Raw genomic sequence first — 7,500 nt, forward strand, 5'->3', positions numbered from 1 at the left:
GTTAACGGCCAAGGGGACGGCGGCGAAGGCGCGCGTGTAGAACCACTGGGTCAGACGGGACGCCTCGGTCTCACTGGAGGTTTCGGCAGAGGTGGCAAGCCACAACGCTTGATCGGACCCGCTAAGTCCGGAGGAACCGTCCGCCCGCAATGGGTGGGGGCCCTCCGATGGCGGGTCACGTTGGCAGATCGGTCATCGGTGTAGGTGGTATCACAGTGCGTCCATGACGCGCGAAGGTCGGCTTGAGCCTGAGCTCTTTCCCCGCCGCCTGCGCTGGAGCTCGATACTCTGTCCAAGTATCCTTCGCTCCTATTAACCTCTAGGTGGTTGCGCTCGTGACATCAAAAAGACCACTTTTTGAAGAGCAGTCACACTCGGAAAAAATTTCTTTCGTCAGGCAAAAGAACCAGAGTTCTCCGCGGCCATCCACTCCAACCTTGTCCGACTTTGAGGCACCAGGCTCGGCCACCCTCCGAGCCTTTTCCTTCCCTCTCCTGTTATGGTGCCTCCCTATTAACCTCTAGGTGGTTGCGCTCGTGACATCAAAAAGACCACTTTTTGAAGAGCAGTCACACTCGGAAAAAATTTCTTTCGTCAGGCAAAAGAACCAGAGTTCTCCGCGGCCATCCACTCCAACCTTGTCCGACTTTGAGGCACCAGGCTCGGCCACCCTCCGAGCCTTTTCCTTCCCTCTCCTGTTATGGTGCCTCCCTATTAACCTCTAGGTGGTTGCGCTCGTGACATCAAAAAGACCACTTTTTGAGGAGCAGTCACACTCGGAAAAAATTTCTTTCGTCAGGCAAAAGAACCAGAGTTCTCCGCGGCCATCCACTCCAACCTTGTCCGACTTTGAGGCACCAGGCTCGGCCACCCTCCGAGCCTTTTCCTTCCCTCTCCTGTTATGGTGCCTCCCTATTAACCTCTAGGTGGTTGCGCTCGTGACATCAAAAAGACCACTTTTTGCAGAGCAGTCACACTCGGAAAAAATTTCTTTCGTCAGGCAAAAGAACCAGAGTTCTCCGCGGCCATCCACTCCAACCTTGTCCGACTTTGAGGCACCAGGCTCGGCCACCCTCCGAGCCTTTTCACTCCCTCTCCTGTTATGGTGCCTCCCTATTAACCTCTAGGTGGTTGCGCTCGTGACATCAAAAAGACCACTTTTTGAGGAGCAGTCACACTCGGAAAAAATTTCTTTCGTCAGGCAAAAGAACCAGAGTTCTCCGCGGCCATCCACTCCAACCTTGTCCGACTTTGAGGCACCAGGCTCGGCCACCCTCCGAGCCTTTTCACTCCCTCTCCTGTTATGGTGCCTCCCTATTAACCTCTAGGTGGTTGCGCTCGTGACATCAAAAAGACCACTTTTTGCAGAGCAGTCACACTCGGAAAAAATTTCTTTCGTCAGGCAAAAGAACCAGAGTTTTCAGCGGTCATCCACTCCAACCTTGTCCGACGTTGAGGCACCGATGTCGGCCAAGTTCTGAGCGTTCCACCGCCGAATGCCACTGGTCCTCAACACAGCGGACTTCCAATCCAACCTTGTCCGACTTTGAGGCACCGAAGTCGGCCTCAGCCCGAGCCTTCCCCCGCCGACCTCACTGGAGCCCGCCATCCAGGGACCGGCGGAGGTCGCCCGCATGACCGCGGCAAAGTGTCTCAAAGTCGGGCACGACCGCTCGAGTCACCCGCCAACCCGGTCCGGGGCACCTCCAGGGACCGGCGGAGGTCGCCCGCATGACCGCGGCAAAGTGTCTCAAAGTCGGGCACGACCGCTTGAGTCACCCGCCAACCCGGTCCGGGGCACCTCCAGGGACCGGCGGAGGACGCCCGCATGACCGCGACAAAGTGTCTCAAAGTCGGGCACGACCGCTCGAGTCACCCGCCAACCCGGTCCGGGGCACCTCCAGGGACCGGCGGAGGACGCCCGCATGACCGCGACAAAGTGTCTCAAAGTCGGGCACGACCGCTCGAGTCACCCGCCAACCCGGTCCGGGGCACCTCCAGGGACCGGCGGAGGACGCCCGCATGACCGCGACAAAGTGTCTCAAAGTCGGGCATGACCGCTCGAGTCACCCGCCAACCCGGTCCGGGGCACCTCCAGGGACCGGCGGAGGACGCCCGCATGACCGCGACAAAGTGTCTCAAAGTCGGGCATGACCGCTCGAGTCACCCGCCAACCCGGTCCGGGGCACCTCCAGGGACCGGCGGAGGACGCCCGCATGCCCGCGACAAAGTGTCTCAAAGTCGGGCACGACCGCTCGAGTCACCCGCCAACCCGGTCCGGGGCACCTCCAGGGACCGGCGGAGGACGCCCGCATGACCGCGACAAAGTGTCTCAAAGTCGGGCACGACCGTTCGAGTCACCCGCCAACCCGGTCCGGGGCACCTCCGGGGACCGGCGGAGGTCGCTCGCATGACCGCGACAAAGTGTCTCAAAGTCGGGCACGACCGCTCGAGTCACCCGCCAACCCGGTCCGGGGCACCTCCAGGGACCGGCGGAGGATGCCCGCATGACCGCGACAAAGTGTCTCAAAGTCGGGCACGACCGCTCGAGTCACCCGCCAACCCGGTCCGGGGCACCTCCAGGGACCGGCGGAGGACGCCCGCATGACCGCGACAAAGTGTCTCAAAGTCGGTCATGACCGTTCGAGTCACCCGCCAACCCGGTCCGGGGCACCTCCAGGGACCGGCGGAGGAGGCCCGCATGACCGCGACAAAGTGTCTCAAAGTCGGGCATGACCGCTCGAGTCACCCGCCAACCCGGTCCGGGGCACCTCCGGGGACCGGCGGAGGACGCCCGCATGACCGCGACAAAGTGTCTCAAAGTCGGGCACGACCGCTCGAGTCACCCGCCAACCCGGTCCGGGGCACCTCCAGGGACCGGCGGAGGACGCCTGCATGACCGCGACAAAGTGTCTCAAAGTCGGGCACGACCGCTCGAGTCACCCGCCAACCCGGTCCGGGGCACCTCCAGGGACCGGCGGAGGTCGCCCGCATGACCGCGACAAAGTGTCTCAAAGTCGGGCATGACCGCTCGAGTCACCCGCCAACCCGGTCCGGGGCACCTCCGGGGACCGGCGGAGGACGCCCGCATGACCGCGACAAAGTGTCTCAAAGTCGGGCACGACCGCTCGAGTCACCCGCCAACCCGGTCCGGGGCACCTCCGGGGAGCAGTGGAGGTCGCTCGCATGACCGCGACAAAGTGTCTCAAAGTCGGGCATGACCGCTCGAGTCGCCCGCCATCCCGGTCCGGAGCTCAACACTTTGTCGTTTTTTCCACTCCCTCCCCATTAACCTCTAGGTGGTTGCGCTCGTGACATCAAAAAGACCACTTTTTGCAGAGCAGTCACACTCGGAAAAAATTCGTTTCGTCTGGCAAAAGAACCAGAGTTCTCAGCGGGCTTCCAGTCCAACCTTGTCCGATTTTGAGGCACCAGGCTCGGCCACAGTCCGAGCCCATTCACTCCCTCCCCTGTTGTACTCGCTCCCTATTAACCTCTAGGTGGTTGCGCTCGTGACATAAAAAAGACCACTTTTTGAGGAGCAGTCACACTTAGGAAAAATCCGTTTGCGCTCACACCATCCCTCCCCATTAACCTCTAGGTGGTTGCGCTCGTGACATCAAAAAGACCACTTTTTGAGGAGCAGTCACACTTAGGAAAAATCCGTTTGCGCTCACACCATCCCTCCCCATTAACCTCTAGGTGGTTGCGCTCGTGACATCAAAAAGACCACTTTTTGAGGAGCAGTCAGACACCGAGGTTTTCTGGATTTATGTCCGTTTTCCTGGTTCTCTGACTCGGGCACCTTGTGACCGACATCCCCCCCTTCCCTGGTTCTATTTTGCCGATACTTTGGTGAGTTTTCTACCCGCAAACCAAGCCCCCCAAGCCCGCCGCCTGGTGGGGGAGCATGCCGCCTGGCCCGGTTCTATTTTAGGTCACTTTGGTGAGTTTTCTACCCGCAAACCAAGCCCCCCAAGCCCGCCGCCTGGTGGGGGAAGAGGCCCCCTGGTCCCGGTTCTATTTTAGGACACTTTGGTGAGTTTTCTACCCGCAAACCAAGCCCCCCAAGCCCGCCGCCTGGTGGGGGAAGATGCCCCCTGGTCCCGGTTCTATTTTAGGACACTTTGGTGAGTTTTCTACCCGCAAACCAAGCCCCCCAAGCCCGCCGCCTGGTGGGGGAACATGCCGCCTAGCCCGGTTCTATTTTAGGTCACTTTGGTGAGTTTTCTACCCGCAAACCAAGCCCCCCAAGCCCGCCGCCTGGTGGGGGAAGAGGCCCCCTGGTCCCGGTTCTATTTTAGGACACTTTGGTGAGTTTTCTACCCGCAAACCAAGCCCCCCAAGCCCGCCGCCTGGTGGGGGAACATGCCCCCTGGTCCCGGTTCTATTTTAGGACACTTTGGTGAGTTTTCTACCCGCAAACCAAGCCCCCCAAGCCCGCCGCCTGGTGGGGGAACATGCCCCCTGGTCCCGGTTCTATTTTAGGACACTTTGGTGAGTTTTCTACCCGGAAACCAAGCCCCCCAAGCCCGCCACCTGGTGGGGGAAGAGGCCCCCTGGTCCCGGTTCTATTTTAGGACACTTTGGTGAGTTTTCTACCCACACTGCAGGTCCCCAAATGCCGCCATCTGGTGGGGGAACATGCCGCCTGCACCGGTTCTATTTTAAGTCACTTTGGTGAGTTTTCTGCCCACACTACGGGTCCCCAAATGCCGCCATCTGGTGGGGGAACATGCCGCCTGCACCGGTTCTATTTTAAGTCACTTTGGTGAGTTTTCTGCCCACACTACGGGTCCCCAAATGCCGCCATCTGGTGGGGGAACATGCCGCCTGCACCGGTTCTATTTTAAGTCACTTTGGTGAGTTTTCTGCCCACACTACGGGTCCCCAAATGCCGCCATCTGGTGGGGGAACATGCCGCCTGCACCGGTTCTATTTTAAGTCACTTTGGTGAGTTTTCTACCCACACTACGGGTCCCCAAATGCCGCCATCTGGTGGGGGAACATGCCGCCTGCACCGGTTCTATTTTAAGTCACTTTGGTGAGTTTTCTACCCACACTACGGGTCCCCAAATGCCGCCATCTGGTGGGGGAACATGCCGCCTGCACCGGTTCTATTTTAAGTCACTTTGGTGAGTTTTCTACCCACACTACGGGTCCCCAAATGCCGCCATCTGGTGGGGGAACATGCCGCCTGCACCGGTTCTATTTTAAGTCACTTTGGTGAGTTTTCTACCCACACTACGGGTCCCCAAATGCCGCCATCTGGTGGGGGAACATGCCGCCTGCACCGGTTCTATTTTAAGTCACTTTGGTGAGTTTTCTGCCCACACTACGGGTCCCCAAATGCCGCCATCTGGTGGGGGAACATGCCGCCTGCACCGGTTCTATTTTAAGTCACTTTGGTGAGTTTTCTGCCCACACTACGGGTCCCCAAATGCCGCCACCTGGTGGGGGAACTGCCGCCTAGTCCCGGTTCTATTTTAGGTCACTTTTCTCACTTTCTTACCCACAAATAATGCCCCAAATGCCGCCGCCTGGTGGGGGGAACTGCCGCCTAGTCCCGGTTCTATTTTAGGTCACTTTTCTCACTTTCTGACCCACAAATAATGCCCCAAATGCCGCCGCCTGGTGGGGGGAACTGCCGCCTAGTCCCGGTTCTATTTTAGGTCACTTTTCTCACTTTCTGACCCACAAATAATGCCCCAAATGCCGCCGCCTGGTGGGGGGAACTGCCGCCTAGTCCCGGTTCTATTTTAGGTCACTTTTCTCACTTTCTGACCCACAAATAATGCCCCAAATGCCGCCGCCTGGTGGGGGGAACTGCCGCCTAGTCCCGGTTCTATTTTAGGTCACTTTTCTCACTTTCTTACCCACAAATAATGCCCCAAATGCCGCCGCCTGGTGGGGGGAACTGCCGCCTAGTCCCGGTTCTATTTTAGGTCACTTTTCTCACTTTCTGACCCACAAATAATGCCCCAAATGCCGCCGCCTGGTGGGGGGAACTGCCGCCTAGTCCCGGTTCTATTTTAGGTCACTTTTCTCACTTTTCTACCCACAAATAATGGCAAAAAAAAATGCTTACAGCACCCAGTATTCCCAGGCGGTCTCCCATCCAAGTACTAACTGGGCCCGACCCTGCTTGGCTTCCGAGATCAGACGAGATCGGGCTCATTCAGGGTGGTGTGGCCGTAAGCGAGGGAAGCGCTTGTGAAATGCCCCAAAGTGTTGAAAATGTTCCCCAGGCCCCTGGTTCCCCATCCCCGCAGGAGGAGGCTCCCCAGGCCCCCTGGTTCCCCATCCCCGCAGGAGGAGGCTCCCCAGGCCCCCTGGTTCCCCATCCCCGCAGGAGGAGGCTCCCCAGGCCCCATGGTTCCCCATCACCGCAGGAGGAGGCTCCCCAGGCCCCCTGGTTCCCCATCCCCGCAGGAGGAGGCTCCCCAGGCCCCCTGGTGCAGGAGGAGGCTCCCCAGGCCCCCTGGTTCCCCATCCCCGCAGGAGGAGGCTCCCCAGGCCCCCTGGTTCCCCATCCCCGCAGGAGGAGGCTCCCCAGGCCCCTGGTTCCCCATCCCCGCAGGAGGAGGCTCCCCAGGCCCCCTGGTTCTCCATGCCCGCGGGAGGAGGCTCCCCAGGCCCCCTGGTTCTCCATCCCCGCAGGAGGAGGCTCCCCAGGCCCCCTGGTTCTCCATCCCCGCAGGAGGAGGCTCCCCAGGCCCCCATGTTCTCCATGCCCGCAGGAGGAGGCTCCCCAGGCCCCTTGGTTCTCCATCCCCGCAGGAGTAGGCTCCCCAGGCGCCCTGGTTCTCCATCCCCGCAGGAGGAGGCTCCCCAGGCCCCCTGGTTCTCCATCCCCGCAGGAGGAGGCTCCCCAGGCCCCATGGTTCCCCATCACCGCAGGAGGAGGCTCCCCAGGCCCCCTGGTTCCCCATCCCCGCAGGAGGAGGCTCCCCAGGCCCCCTGGTTCTCCATCCCCGCAGGAGGAGGCTCCCCAGGCCCCCATGTTCTCCATGCCCGCAGGAGGAGGCTCCCCAGGCCCCTTGGTTCTCCATCCCCGCAGGAGGAGGCTCCCCAGGCCCCTGGTTCTCCATCCCCGCAGGAGGAGGCTCCCCAGGCGCCCTGGTTCTCCATCCCCGCAGGAGGAGGCTCCCCAGGCCCCCTGGTTCTCCATGCCCGCAGGAGGAGGCTCCCCAGGCCCCCTGGTTCTCCATCCCCGCAGGAGGAGGCTCCCCAGGCCCCCTGGTTCCCCATCCCCGCAGGAGGAGGCTCCCCAGGCCCCCTGGTTCTCCATGCCCGCAGGAGGAGGCTCCCCAGGCCCCCTGGTTCTCCATGCACGCAGGAGGAGGCTCCCCAGGCCCCCATGTTCTCCATGCCCGCAGGAGGAGGCTCCCCAGGCCCCTTGGTTCTCCATCCCCGCAGGAGGAGGCTCCCCAGGCCCCTGGTTCCCCATCCCCGCAGGAGGAGGCTCCCCAGGCCCCCTGGTTCTCCATGCCCGCAGGA

The 7,500-nt window shown here is 60.9% G+C and overlaps 1 non-coding gene across 1 annotated transcript; it reads right to left on the reverse strand.

The window, feature by feature from the left end:
• Positions 1-6,081: 6,081 nt before the first annotated feature.
• LOC148058387 (5S ribosomal RNA) lies at positions 6,082-6,200 on the reverse strand. Its single transcript, XR_015709925.1, has one exon. It is a non-coding gene; the product is annotated as a 5S ribosomal RNA (ribosomal RNA).
• Positions 6,201-7,500: the final 1,300 nt, after the last annotated feature.

This window comes from Callionymus lyra, unplaced genomic scaffold (assembly GCF_982586985.1).
Source record: "Callionymus lyra unplaced genomic scaffold, fCalLyr1.hap1.1 HAP1_SCAFFOLD_85, whole genome shotgun sequence".
In the NCBI taxonomy this organism is placed as follows: domain Eukaryota; kingdom Metazoa; phylum Chordata; class Actinopteri; order Syngnathiformes; family Callionymidae; genus Callionymus; species Callionymus lyra.